The sequence below is a fragment of the Pseudophryne corroboree genome, chromosome 1, assembly GCF_028390025.1.
Source record: "Pseudophryne corroboree isolate aPseCor3 chromosome 1, aPseCor3.hap2, whole genome shotgun sequence".
Lineage (NCBI taxonomy): Eukaryota > Metazoa > Chordata > Amphibia > Anura > Myobatrachidae > Pseudophryne > Pseudophryne corroboree.
Genome location: NC_086444.1, coordinates 656,462,173 through 656,478,111, shown reverse-complemented (window position 1 = coordinate 656,478,111; position 15,939 = coordinate 656,462,173). Strand labels below are relative to the sequence as shown.

The 15,939-nt window shown below is 41.8% G+C and overlaps 1 long non-coding RNA gene across 1 annotated transcript in view; it reads right to left on the bottom strand.

Annotated features, from left to right (window-relative positions):
* Nucleotides 1-1,165: 1,165 nt before the first annotated feature.
* Nucleotides 1,166-15,939, bottom strand: part of LOC134932262 (uncharacterized) — a 323,121-nt gene continuing 308,347 nt past the window's right edge. Inside the window, exon 2 of the long non-coding RNA XR_010179294.1 lies at nt 1,166-1,605. This is a non-coding gene — a long non-coding RNA (uncharacterized LOC134932262). The remainder of the gene's footprint in view (nt 1,606-15,939) is intronic.

The following is a 15,939-nucleotide window of genomic DNA, read 5'->3' as shown; positions in this document are numbered from 1 at the left end:
TTTTTAATTCATAGCTCAGCTCACACTGTGTGGAGTCACACCCCTTTATATGTATGTGAACAAATGCACTGGGGTACAGCACACAGTACAAACAATAGAACAATATATATTGTTTTCTACTTTTTTAATTCATAGCTAAGCACTAGCAGGGCCGGTTCTAGCACTTTTTGCGCCCTGTGTGGGAATAGGGGCGTGGCTTCATACAGGGGGCGTGGTCAGTTACGCCCCCTGTACAGTAGAGTAGCACCGCTGAAAGAGAATAATGAATACTTACCGCTCCTGATTCCCGCCCGCTGCAGACCTCCGCCGGCGCCGTTCCTCTCCTCGGATCTGGCATAGACAGACACTAGAGGTCAATTATGATCCCTAGCGTCTATGTCAGTCCCACAATGCTGTGCGGTGCACGATGATGTCATTGCGCACCTCACAGCAAAGGTCTTCTCCACGAAGGGAAACTAGACGCGTAGCGTCTAGTTCCCTTTACAGCGGGGAACCAGCGGGAGAGACAGTGGGCAGTGGGGGGCACAGCAGTAGCGGATCTTGCCATGGTGCAGCGCCCTCCGGATGGCGTCGGCGCCCCGGGCAAAAGTCCTGCTTGCCCATGGCAAGATCCGCTACTGAGCAATAGGGTACAGCACACACAACAAATTGTACAAAAAATTATTCTTTTCAACTGTGTTTTTTTACTTTTACAGAGCCAATTACAACTCACACTGTGGAATCACAGCGCTTATATTTATGTGATTGCACAGGGAGACAGGGCACACAAGTTGTACAAACAAAATAAAATGTAAAACATTTTTTACTTTTTGGAACTTTTTCAATATTTGAAAAACTTTTTTCACAAATGACAACTGAAACTGCGGAGTCACACTGCTTAATTTATGGGAACCCAGCGGAGTATGACCTTCAGAGCCACAGTGCAGCACCACAGGGTGAAAGACTAATTAGATTAGTAGTAACAGTCAAGAATTTTTCAGTCTCTTTAGGGTAATTTGAGGGTGCTAATTCTGAATATGACATTGGTTTTCCCAGATTGGCTCTACTTTTTGAGATAATTGGGTACCCCATGAAAAACAGTAAAACGCATATTAAGTTTTGGATATGCAGAACTGTGTAGCTTAGCATGTAGAAATTACTACAAATCACTTCATAAGAAACTCAAGACACTCAAAATTTATATTTATTTAATGAAACAACATATAAACATGGTAAACTTTTGACATTTATTGCTTTAAAAACCGCTACTTTTAAATCAGGGTATTCCCATTTCTGTTTCTTGTGTTTATTGAAACCTTTAACATTGACAGCACAAAAATATCAGTCATCAGAGTGGTTTTTGGGTTTCCTCCACACCATAGGCACACCGAAGTTCAAACTTTTTTTGTTTCCATATGTCCACTGGCGAAGATTGGCTATGCAAGTTTTACAGACTTTGTGGGGAGCCCAGGGCTTATCTTGATCACCAAGCTTTATACCAAAATATGCAACATAGGCTTGCTTCACAAATTCAGAGATGTCTTTTCTTTGCTTGAGCAATGTGTATTCGCCATAAATGTAACAAAATACATCAGGATAATTTAAGTGAGATGAACTCATGTTTGCCTGGAAAAACAAAAAAATTGCTCTTTAATGATGTTTGTGAATGAAGAAACAAGTAACTAAAAGTATCAGATGCAGTAAGTACACAATGAAGATCAAACCACAACTACTAAGACAAGCAGGTCTAAAGCACTTATGGGAAAAATGCAATTTCAGGTTATATGCAACATCTAAAAAAATAAAGCCAAGCTGGGAAAACCAATGGCATATTTGTAATCAGCACCCTCAAATTACCCTAAAATCATTCAAATATCCTTGACTATAGAATTTTTTTTTTTTTTTTTTCTGAGCGGTATATTTCTTGCACTATCAAAATGAATAAACAATGAGTTGCTATCTGCCTGTATTGTAAATCTAACTAGACCAATATTAACACTAAGGGGACTGGAGTGAACATAGCACAGCAGTCACTGGACACAGCACAGATACTTGAATGGATGGAAACAGGGAGTGGATGGCCACAGTAACAGTCATGGACACAGGGAGTGGATGGATACAGCACAGCAGTCACTTAAGTGGATGGAGAAAGCACAGCAGCCTCTAGACACAGTCAGTGTGAAATGTCACCCAAACTACAGTGGGAGGGACTTATATAGAATATAAAGCCTGAGAGAATCCGAAGCCGGGATAATGACGTTTTGCATCAATTTGAATCTGAGCAAGGCAGGAAAACCTGAGCCGTTGCCCGGATACTCTCGGATCAGATTAACCTGGATCCAAGATGTTTTGGTGGGTTTGATTTTGAGAGAACCGAGCCCACTCATCTCTATAAATGATCTAATAGTAACAGATTATAATAAATATTAGTAATACCAAAATAAATTCCCCTATGAATAACACATTTTCTACAATATCATACAGTCAAATCAATGTTGCACATAGACTGTATTTTATAGACAATAGATGAAATATTTAATATCAATGCAAACCCCATCTCCTGCTCCACTGTCATCTCAAGTTGCTCCACTACAGATACCACCAAGACATACTAAATAAAAACAGTTATAATGTAATTTTTTATACTAATTCCATCCCTACAATGAAATAGTAGAATAACTTCTAAATCCTATAGAATAACAATATAGTAGCTGTTATCAAGGGCGTAGCTACCATAGGTGCAGGGAGTGCAGCTGTTATGGAGCTCAGAGCTGAGAGGGGCCCATCTTCCCTGTCATCGTTACACGTTATATACATCTTTTTCTCCACTGGGTGGTACATAGGGGCCCTTACAAACTTTTGCCTTGGAGCCTACAATATATTTAGTTATGCCCTTGGCCTGCTCATTGTAATGTGGTATAAAATGAACTAGGGGGCATTATAATGTTCATGCTGTAATATAAACTGGGGCACTGTAATGTGGGACAATATGCAAAGCTGAAATTGTTATCCTGCAACAGATACTTGATATTTACTATCTATTATGAATCGTTTAATGAAAACCAGCTACTCTTAATCCTAGGGACAATCCTATCAAATCACAAACAGGCTGCAGATGCTCCTGGAATTATGAGAAACTCACAAGCATAAATGTTGTGGGGACTAGCCCCAAAGAAAATTCCTTTATTGGAGCCCTCTTTTAAAATGAATGATGGTATGTTGTAAAAAGAAGTGATGAGTTGTATTAAAACTTAACTTTTATTTCTTACCTATCTACTATACATAAAATAGAAGGGAGAATAATCAAGATATATATAACAAAACACTGAAGTGATTGTCACTCATATTCAGTGAATGTCGCTATCTACCATTATGTCAACAATAAATAAACCTTTTTTTTTATTTTTTATTTTTATTCATATTATTTATTTATTTTCTTTCTTTTTTTTTTAAAATCAAAACACTATAGTTACTGATGATAACCATACATGCTTAACATATGTCTTTAAGACTTTTAGAGCAAATAATTGGTGGTTTAGTATAATAGGGTTCAATTAGATAGCCCTTATCTGAGGACTATCACCTCCTCTGTTCACCTAAAATCTTAGGTGGCCCATATTTCTCTCAACAGAGAGTTGCCTTACTGAGAGTGTTGTGTCTGTGGTTATTATACCACTGCCACAATGCTATAAGCTCAAATTTGTCTTAGTCACATATACTGTAGGTAAGGCGATGTTAAATTGTGGTATACAAATGCCAGCGAGGTTGGCTTTTTGCTATTAGCCTGTAGCAGTGCGTTAAATCACTGATGGCCCCTTAATTTAGGCCACACAAGGGTTATACCCACATACCAATCCGTATCATCCACAGAGAATTTAAATAATATTTATTAACGCCTAACCATATATGTTGCAGTTTAAATAAAAGTAGACATTGCTGAACTGATCACTTATTTACCCTCATTAATGGGATGTTAATAATCATGCATTTAAACACAAGTGATGCCTACCAACCATAGACATATCTGTAAAGTGATATTTCATAGCATTAACACTCATTGTTTAGGAAAGCATTCAGTATAACTATGCACATGTCATTTGGCTATATTGCATAAGAAAAAGGTCTTATATATCTATGTACATGTCGTATAATCACATTGCTGAAAGGTCATCTTTACTACTGAAAATAATCTGTTTATCATAACTGTATCAGCTCTGCAATACTCCTGAGCTCATTCCCAGCTCAAATGAAACTAAGTTGCCTAGTGGCAGATTGTTGCAAAGAGAAATTTCTCTCCAGTAAGTTTCCCCAATGAGTCAGAATCAGGCCTCAGGCGGCCTCACAATTATTTATAGAAAAGCTTATAACAATCACACACAATTGCCATGAAACATATCATCCCCAGTAAATATTTCAGAATGTCATTTTTTCACAGGAGGACGTTTCCATCCTTATTCAGCTCAAATGATAAAGCACATGAAACTTATAAAAGTTATCACATGTAAGACCATGTACCTAGACTTGATCCCATATGGTATGCGGTGAGGGATAAATTGTCACCTTTACTTTCAGCATTATACCAGTATGATCTGTCTATATTGTATTTAATAGGCTGAAACCATAGGTGCACCTCTATTGAATAATTCACATAGGGCCTCAAATTTGTTTGTCACTGAGAAGTATTTCAAGCTGTTGTGTGAAAATAGAGAGAAATAGTACAGTCCAATGTACAGTTACCCCCATCTGCTGCCCATCCTCATCAAAAGAGCGGAAGAAGGGTGAGAGTAGGGGCACTGATGGATTGATAGAAAAATAGCCACAGTATCCCCCCGTGTCTCCGTCTCTGGTGTTAGAGCAGCCCTGTTACCATAGGCATTGCAGGGGTGCAATGCGCCGCAGAGACCGGTGGAATACCTGTGAAATAAGAAAGGAAGTGTATTGACCTGGTATACCTGCAAATATTATGAAATCAGTATTACCAAGAGGTCACTTGATTGATTAATGTGTATTTGTAAATGTGATCTCTAGCATATTACCACCTAGGAAGTTAGGAAAGAGAGCTATTCTGGAAATCATATTACCGGGCAGGTCGTCCACCCTCATATTTCATGAACACAATATGTAAGCAATGAGCTGCTTTAAAGGGGGAAACGGGACACAAAGAACCCGTGGGCATGAGAAATAAAGTAAAAAATAATAATACCAAGCCACAGCCTGCGGCTGGAATGCTGCCGATTCATTGCCCAGTCTCGGATCACCACTGCCTGTTCATCAACGGCTCAATTCCCAGATCATGGGTAGCGTTTTAACATGCCACCGGACATGGCCGATTACCAGATCTCAAATAGTAAGTTCACATGCCGCCCGACACAACCAGTTACTAGATCTCAGATAGCGGTTTCACATGCCTCCAGACACAGCCAATTTGCGGGATCTCAAGTAGCGGTTTCACATGCCGCCCGACACAGTGTCCTCCTGCAGAGAGGAGCTGTACAGTGGAGCACAACGTCTCGACTGGATGTACGTTTCACAAAAGAGCTTGATCACTAACCTGACGTTGAGTCTGTGTGTCCACTATTTCAAACACCTACGCCCTACCTAGCTGTTAGTAATACCATATAATCAGTTTGGAGGCACCTGCGGTTGCCTCTAATAGTAGCTAAATGAGTATAGGAAGGATGTGCATTTCTAATAAATTATATATTGGACTGTTGTACAAATAAAGTGAAATAATTTGAAAACCATACTCAGTGCCTATCTGTACTGATATGTTCTTATTCGTATATAACACGTGTACCTCCATATACACATTGTATCATTATCTTACAAAATAAACAAGAAAAAAAAATGCATTTTGAATATAATTGTCACTATAAGCTTAAGATTTAAATTATAATGAATTTTATTGGAACATGAGATGACTTGCTATGAATTGTACATAGATTTTGTAAACAGAATCATATATCCCTGAATAGAAATACAGAGGCTGTACTTAATAAAGTGTAAGTATATGTGTATGAACGTAAAAAAAGTATAAGTATATATATGCTTCAGTAATATTATATACTCCACACTCCTAACAGTTGTTATCCTGCAATAATGGTATCATAGTTGAGGATGAGCCCGAATTTTTTTTTATTATATACACATAGCTCTTGAACTGTAAATGTCATGTTCATCTGTCAATATTCATGCTCTTCTACCATCTTCTTCTAAAGAGAATTGTTACTATGCATTTTTTCGAACAACCCATTTATGCATATAGCATTTTATATTTATGTTATCAGGGCTGGCTCCAGGCATACTAGCACCCTGAGCGAGAAAATGTAAAAGCGCCCCCCAACCCCTATGCGCGCGCCGAAGGCGCGCGCGCTTCGGGAAAAGTGGGCGTGGCCTCCTGGGAAAGTGGGTGTGGCCTCGTAACTTCATATTATTAAACTATAAATAAATATATTTTTTCACACCCCCTCTATGCACACAATTAGCAGCCTTATGCAGAACAGCCACAGTAGTGTTCCTTACACACAATGTCTCCAGTGTAGTGCCAGCTACACATGACATGCCCCGCAGCAGTGCCAGCAACACATGACATGCCCCGCAGCAGTGCCAGCTACACATGACATGCCCCGCAGCAGTGCCAGCTACACACAATAGACCCCCAGCAGTGCCAGCTACACATGATAGTGTTCACGTTTTAGGGCAGGGTGCTGATCACAAGGAGGGCACATTTTTAAGTAAGGAGGGCAAAATGATGTACATACTGTAATGCTTGGTGCTCCTCCACCCACATGCTGAAGCAGGGACAGTGCGCGCCGAAGGCGCGCAGCAAAAATTTAGGGGCGTTGCTTCGTGGGGAAGGTGCATGACCACAGAATAGTGGCAATTCGCATTACACCACATAGTAGTGCAGCTAATACACTTTGCACCAGGTAGAACCTCCTATACACTTTGCGCCAGGCAGAGCACATTAGACACTTTGCGCCAGGCAGAGCACGATAGACACTTTGCGCCAGGCAGCGCACGATAGACACTTTGCACCGGGCAGCGCACGATAGACACATTGCCTAGCCACAGACGCCTAGTAGATACACTACATGATATGCCCCCCAGCAGTGCCAGCTACACGTGACATGCCCGCCAGCAGTGCCAGCTACACGTGACATACCCCCCAGCAGTGCCAGCTACACGTGACATGCCCCCCAGCAGTGCCAGATACATAAATGGCCACACAGTGCAGATATGCCCCCAGTGCCAGATACATAAATGCCCCCACAATGCCAGATACATAAATGACCACACAATGCCAGATGCATCAATGACCCCACAGTGCCAGATACATAAGTGCCAGATACATTAATGCCCCCAGTGCCACAAAACATAAATGCCCCCACAGTGCCAGATAAATAAATGCCCGCCGTGCCACAAAACATAAAAGCCCCCACAGTGCAGATATGCCCCCACAGTGCCAGATACATAAATGCCCCCAGTGCCAGAAACATAAATGCCCCCACAGTGCCAGAAACATAAATGCCCCCACAGTGCAGATATGCCCCCACAGTGCCAGAAACATAATGCCCCCACAGTGCCAGAAACATAATGCCCCCACAGTGCAGATATGCCCCCACAGTACCAGAAAAATAATGCCCCCACAGTGCAGATATGCCCCCACAGTGCCAGAAAAATAATGCCCCCGCAGTGCCAGAAAAATAATGCCCCCACAGTGCAGATATGCCCCCACAGTGCCAGAAAAATAATGCCCCCACAGTGCAGATATGCCCCCACAGTGCCAGAAAAATAATGCCCCCACAGTGCAGATATGCCCCCACAGTGCCAGAAAAATAATGCCCCCACAGTGCAGATATGCCCCCACAGTGCCAGAAAAATAATGCCCCCACAGTGCCAGAAAAATAATGCCCCCACAGTGCCAGAAAAATAATGCCCCCACAGTGCAGATATGCCCCCACAGTGCCAGAAAAATAATGCCCCCACAGTGCCAGAAAAATAATGCCCCCACAGTGCCAGACAAATAATGCCCCCACAGTGCCAGAAACATAAACGGCCCCACACAGTGCCAGACAGATTTTAACTTACCTGTCACTGACACTGCGGTGCTGCTGGGAGCCGGGAATACTGCTGTGGGCGCGGGCGGGCCGCGGACGGAGGATCGAAACTGTCTGCACGCTATGCACGCTGCGCGGCGCCGGCGTCCAACGTCAGACGCCGGCGCCGCACAGCGCGCTGCATAGCGCGCACACAAGCGGCCGGGAATGGGACAAACAGAGGCTGGCTCCAGGCAGGAATATGGCGGCCGCAGCGTGCGGCGCCCTGTAAGAGTGGCGCCCCGCGCGGCCGCTCTAGTCGAACATGCCTGGAGCCGGCCCTGTATGTTATAAATAAGTATCCAGTGAATGTTCATAAATGAGTGAATATACCCTAAAGATAAAAATTGTGTACATAATATTATGAAGTGAAACTACTAAAATGTGAGTGCCATAAAGATACTAAGTGTAAAATCTAAAATCTAAAAAGTGACATGTGCTCAAAGAAAAAATATTAATATGTTTGTTTGCTTTATACAGTAATCGAATAATATATAATATTACCTGTGATACAAAAGAGGACCCCTAACAGTCCAAAACAATGGTGAAAACACATGCAAAATTAACCAACCAAAAGGGGGGGAGTGAACCCAGTGGAAAAAAAACCACATACAACACACTGAAAAACAAGACTGTCATTCCTCATCTATTAAATTAGAATCTGAGATGAGTCAATTCTAATATATAAATAATATGCATGAAAAAGAAGATTAGAGTATTTCATAACTAGATGAATTGTCCTTTTATATCCTCCATTCAAGACTGGGATTAGAGTTTCACCATGAAATTTTAAGAAGATGTTATTACAGAAACACAGTGTAATTAATGTGTTCATTCATTCTATTCGGTGCCATACTTCCCAGCCTGAATGTCCATTCGCTTTCCTTTTTCAGGAGCTCTTGCATCACATTGCCCCCCCTAATGCCCAATTTGATCTTCTCAAGGCCGAAGGCCTTCATTTTATGTGAACCATCATTACGATGTTCATGGAAGTGCCTTGCCACTGTTGTTATCTGTTTAAAGTTGCTGATGTCTTTAACTGCATTGCGAATGGTTCCTGCGTGTTCAAGAATCCTTATTTTGAACATGCGAGTAGTGACCCCCACATATAATTTACCGCAGGTGCACGATATACAGTAGACAATGTTAGTCGTCCTGCAGTTGAAGAAGTCCACAATTCTGCATGTGTTGCCATATTTGTCTTGCACTTCTTGTGTAGATGTCATGTAATCCCATGCTCGACATGATCCACACGGAAATGTACCCCTAGCTATGGGTAAACTCGACGGTTTCCTTGTATAATGACTTTGGACCAATTGGTCCCTTAAGTTTGGGGACCTCCTCCAACTCATTGCCACCCTGTCCCCCCAATTTTGGGCCAGATCAGGGTCTGAGAGTAGGACATGCCAATGTTTTTGAATTCCATCCTTCAATTGTCTCCATTCCTTGCAAAAATCCCCAACGAACCTCATCTTCTCATGTGGTTCTGTTTCAGATTTTTCTTTGAAGATAAGTGTGTTTCTGTTCATTCCAAGGACTGAATTTCTAGCCCTCTTGATTAACTGGTGGCTGTACCCCCGTTCACGAAGGCATGCAACCAGTTTCTCACTTTCCGTATTGAACACTTGTGTGTCAGAACAGTTTCTTTTGAGTCTGAGAAATTCTCCTTTTGGTATGTTTGTAATGGGGAGATCTTGAGTTGTGTAATATACTGTTCGTAGCAGTTTCCTTCTGATGTAATTTGGTGGAAAGTTTGTTATTTTCATCTCTATAGATTTTTAGATCGAGAAATGCAATCTCATGTTTGTTTGATTCCATAGTTAATTTGATGTTAAATTCATTTCTGTTCAAATCCTCCAAAAACCTATGTAGCTCCCCCTCCGTGCCATCCCAGATCATGAATACGTCGTCTATGTAGCGTAACCATATTACTACATGTTCGAGATGTGATTCATTAATCTCAGAAAAAAACAAAATGAAAATGACATTTACAGTTCAAGAGCTATGTGTATATAATAAAAAATTATTCGGGCTCATCCTCAACTATGATACCATTATTGCAGGATAACAACTGTTAGGAGTGTGGAGTATATAATATTACTGAAGCATATATATACTTATACATTTTTTACATTCATACACATATTCTTACACTTTATTAAGTACAGCCTCTGTATTTCTATTCAGGGATATATGATTCTGTTTACAAAATCTATGTACAATTCATAGCAAGTCGTCTCATGTTCCAATAAAATTCATTATAATTTAAATCTTAAGCTTATAGTGACAATTATATTCAAAATGCAATTTTTCTTTCTTGTTTATTTTGTAAGATAATGATACAATGTGTATATGGAGGTACACGTGTTATATACGAATAAGAACATATCAGTGCAGATAGGCACTGAGTATGGTTTTCAAATTATTTCACTTTATTTGTACATCAGTCCAATATATAATTTATTAGAAATGCACATCCTTCTCATACTCATTTAGCTACTATTAGAGGCAACCGCAGGTGCCTCCAAACTGATTATATGGTATTACTAACAGCTGGGTAGGGCGGAGGTGTTTGAAATAGTGGACACACAGACTCAACGTCAGGGTGGTGATCAAGCTCTTTTGTGAAACGTACATCCAGTCGAGACGTTGTGCTCCACTGTACAGCTCCTCTCTGCAGGAGGACGCTGTGTCGGGCGGCATGTGAAACCGCTACTTGAGATCCGGCAAACTGGCTGTGTCTGGAGGCATGTGAAACCGCTATCTGAGATCTGGTAACTGGATGTGTCGGGCGGCATGTGAACTTACTATTTGAGATCTGGTAATCGGCCATGTCCGGTGGCATGTGAAAACGCTACCCGTGATCTGGGAATTGAGCCGTTGATGAACAGGCAGGGTGATCCGAGATTGGCAACGAATCGGCAGCATTCCAGCCGCAGGCCGCGGCTTGGTATTATTATTTTTTACTTTATTTCATGCCCACGGGTTCTTTGTGTCCCATTTCCCCCTTTAAAGCAGCTCATTGCTTACATATTGTGTTCATGAAATATGAGGGTGGACGACCTGCCCGGTAATATGATTTCCAGAATAGCTCTCTTTCCTAACTTCCTAGGTGGTAATATGCTAGAGATCACATTTACAAATACACATTAATCAATCAAGTGACCTCTTGGTAATACTGATTTCATAATATTTGCAGGTATACCAGGTCAATACACTTCCTTTCTTATTTCACAGGTATTCCACCGGTCTCTGCGGCGCATTGCACCCCTGCAATGCCTATGGTAACAGGGCTGCTCTAACACCAGAGACGGAGACACGGGGGGATACTGTGGCTATTTTTCTATCAATCCATCAGTGCCCCTACTCTCACCCTTCTTCCGCTCTTTTGATGAGGATGGGCAGCAGATGGGGGTAACTGTACATTGGACTGTACTATTTCTCTCTATTTTCACACAACAGCTTGAAATACTTCTCAGTGACAAACAAAATTGAGGCCCTATGGGAATTATTCAATAGAGGTGCACCTATGGTTTCAGCCTATTAAATACAATATAGACAGATCATACTGGTATAATGCTGAAAGTAAAGGTGACAATTTATCCCTCACCGCATACCATATGGGATCAAGTCTAGGTACATGGTCTTACATGTGATAACTTTTAGTTTCATGTGCTTTATCATTTGAGCTGAATAAGGATGGAAATGTCCTCCTGTGAAAAAATGACATTCTGAAATATTTACTGGGGATGATATGTTTCATGGCAATTGTGTGTGATTGTTATAAGCTTTTCTATAAATAATTGTGAGGCCGCCTGAGGCCTGATTCTGACTCATTGGGGAAACATACTGGAGAGATATTTCTCTTTGCAACAATCTGCCACTAGGCAACTTAGTTTCATTTGAGCTGGGAATGAGCTCAGGAGTATTGCAGAGCTGATACAGTTATGATAAACATATTATTTTCAGTAGTAAAGATGACCTTTCAGCAATATGCAAGTTGTGAGAAATGCTTAGGTCAGGGGTGTCAAAGACAAGGCCCGCGGGCCAAATCCGGCCCGCCAGACCTCGTCTGATGGCCCGCGGTGCCGCCGCCATGAAACCCCCTTCTCCCGAGTGCCCAGCTGGGGGGGCGGGGTTTCGCGGAATGACGCGATTGCGTCGTGATGTCACGGCGCAAACGCGTCATTCAACGAAACCCCGTCGGAGAAGGGAGCCGCGCAGACGAGGAGGGAGAGGCGGCTGAAGAGCGGCGAGAACCGCTTCAAATGTAAGTCAGCCCCTCTCCCTTCCTCTCTTTCTCTCTCTCTCCCTCCTTCCACCACCTGCCACAATGTGTAAAATGGGGACCTGTACCTGCCGCTATGTGTAAAATGGGGACCTGTACCTGCCGCTATGTGTAAAATGGGGACCTGTGCCTGCCACAATGTGTAAAATGGGGACCTGTGCCTGCCACAATGTGTAAAATGGGGACCTGTGCCTGCCACAATGTGTAAAATGGGGACCTGTGCCTGCCACAATGTGTAAAATGGGGACCTGTACCTGCCGCTATGTGTAAAATGGGGACCTGTGCCTGCCGCAATGTGTAAAATGGGGACCTGTGCCTGCCGCAATGTGTAAAATGGGGACCTGTGCCTGCCACAATGTGTAAAATGGGGACCTGTGCCTGCCACAATGTGTAAAATGGGGACCTGTACCTGCCGCTATGTGTAAAATGGGGACCTGTGCCTGCCACAATGTGTAAAATGGGGACCTGTGCCTGCCACAATGTGTAAAATGGGGACCTGTACCTGCCGCTATGTGTAAAATGGGGACCTGTGCCTGCCACAATGTGTAAAATGGGGACCTGTGCCTGCCACAATGTGTAAAATGGGGACCTGTACCTGCCGCTATGTGTAAAATGGGGACCTGTGCCTGCCACAATGTGTAAAATGGGGACCTGTGCCTGCCACAATGTGTAAAATGGGGACCTGTACCTGCCGCTATGTGTAAAATGGGGACCTGTGCCTGCCGCAATGTGTAAAATGGGGACCTGTGCCTGCCGCAATGTGTAAAATGGGGACCTGTGCACTATAAAAGGGGGCACATGGCTGGGCACTATAAAAGGGGGCACATGGCTGGGCACTTTAAAAGGGGGCAGATGGCTGGGCACATATAAGGCAGGTGGAGCGGTAAATTTGGATAGACCTACAGATACAACCGGCCCTTTGATGGGGACCAAACTGCTGATGCGGCCCCCGATGAATTTGAGTTTGACACCCCTGGCTTAGGTAGTCGCTCAAATCAAATGTGATTATAAGACATGTACATAGATATATAAGACCTTTTTCTTATGCAATATAGCCAAATGACATGTGCATAGTTATACTGAATGCTATCCTACACAATGAGTGTTAATGCTATGAAATATCACTTTACAGATATGTCTATGGTTGGTAGGCATCACTTGTTGTGTTTAAATGCATGATTATTAACATCCCATTAATGAGGGTAAATAAGTAATCATTTCAGCAATGTCTACTTTTATTTAAACTGCAACATATATGGTTGGGATGCGGTCAACATCCCGCTGGACGGGATCCCGGCGGTCGAAATACCGACGCCGGAATCCCGACCGCCACAATCCCGACATATTCTCCCTCCGTGGGTGTCCACGACACCCATAGAGTGAGAATATAATAGTGCCCGCAGCGTGGCTAGCGAAGCGAGCCCGCAAGGGGCTGCGTTCTGCTCGCCACCCCTGTCGGGATTGTGTGGTCGGGATTCCGGCGTCGGTATTTCTACCGCCGGGATCCCGTCCAGCGGGATTACGTACTGATCCCATATGGTTAGGCGTTAATAAATATTATTTAAATTCTCTGTGGATGATACGGATTGGTATGTGGGTATCACCCTTGTGTGGCCTAAATTAAGGGGCCATCAGTGATTTAATGCACTGCTACAGGCTAATAGCAAAAAGCTAACCTCGCTGGCATTTGTATACCACAAATTAACATCGCCTTACCTACAGTATATGTGACTAAGACAAATTTCAGCTTATAGCATTGTGGCAGTGGTATAATAACCACAGACACAACACTCTCAGTAATGCAACTCTCTGTGGAGAGAAATATGGGCCACCTAAGATCTTATGTGAACAGAGGAGATGATAGTCCTCAGATAAGGGCTATCTAATTGGACCCTATTATACCAAACCACCAATTACTTGCTCTAAAAGTTTTAAAGACATATGTTAAGCATGTATTGTTATCATCAGTAACTATAGTGTTTTGATTTAAAAAAAAAAAGAAATAATATGAATAAAAAAATAAAAATAAAAAAAAGGTTTATTTATTGTTGACATAATGGGAGATAGCGACATTCACTGAATATGAGTGACAATCACTTCGGCGTTTTGTTATATACATCTTGATTATTCTCCCTTCTATTTTATGTATAGTAGATAGGTAAGAAATTAAAGTTAAGTTTTAATACTACTCATCACTTCTTTTTACAACATACCATCATTCATTTTAAAAGAGTGCTCCAAAAAAGGAATTTTCTTTGGGGCTAGTCCCCACAACATTTATGCATGTGGCACAATATGAAATGGAGGCACTATAGTGTGTGGCATAATATGAGCTGGGGAAACTGTATGTCGTAATGTAAATTGGGGATATTTTGCCCTAAAATGTGACATAATGTGAAATGGTGCACTACTTCGGTTCATAAAATAAACCAGGGCACTACTATGGATCCAAAAATTTACTAGGGCACTATTATGGGGCATAAAACTATCAACTGCTGCAGAGAGATGTCTCTAGAAGCATTGGGACAGGGGCTTCTTCAAATTGCTGCTATGGGACCCACAAAGTTATGGCTACACCCCCGGCTGTTATATAGCAAAAATAGATGACTATGCGATACTCTTCAAGTATAAATATTATTGACCTTTCTACTCTTCAAGTAATCTGAAGACCAGGCTTATCTCTATCTAGCTGTTTCTAGATTGCAAAACCTGTTTATTGACCTAGAACTATTTCTAATGCAAGGTCATTGTTACATTAAGTGTAAAATGTTACCCCAGATGACTTGATTATAGATAGTTTTGATAGACAGGTCAAATATAGATGGTTCCATTTTCCTCATTCATATTATTGCACTCTTCACAATAAGTAACACAACATTTTTTTAAGTCTTTTATTCCTATAAATCTTCCTTTACGTACAGGTACAGTATATGCTTCACTTAGAGCAGTGTCAGGTTCCTAGAATATCACCTAGCTGAGAGCCATGACAGCAGGTCCTGATTCTTATTACTAAGAATAATGAGCAGAACCAGTCGGCTAACCTGATGCTAATCCTACTCAGACATTTGTCAGAGATTGATAGTTATGTACTAACAGATGCTGTGCTACAAGATACTTTCCGGTATAGGCACACTTTGCAGTCCATTGTTTGACAAGCCAGTAAGGTGTAATTTGGCACAAGAATGTGAAAAACTATACATGGCAGTGACATAAAAATAGAAAACTATAGAGTAAGCATTCAGCTCTTTAATAACTTGAAAAAAACAAAACAAATTTATTTATAAAATCAAAGTTTGGGACTAGCACTTACACAGCAATATAGTAAATGCTTAATGCAAGAGATACAGTATCAGAGATACAGTATGCCATTATTGCCAGAGATTTTCTATATAGATCCCATTATTCTCACTGGGTCTGTAGTCTGGGCCAATTTATCAAGTCCTGAAAAGCCTAGCCTTTTGGAACTCATCTCTAATACCTACAGCCATCTGAAGATATTGTTATTCATTCTTCTCCTATGTGGGGGTTATAACTGGAGTATCATCTTCTCAGCCCTCCCTGGTGGCATTCATG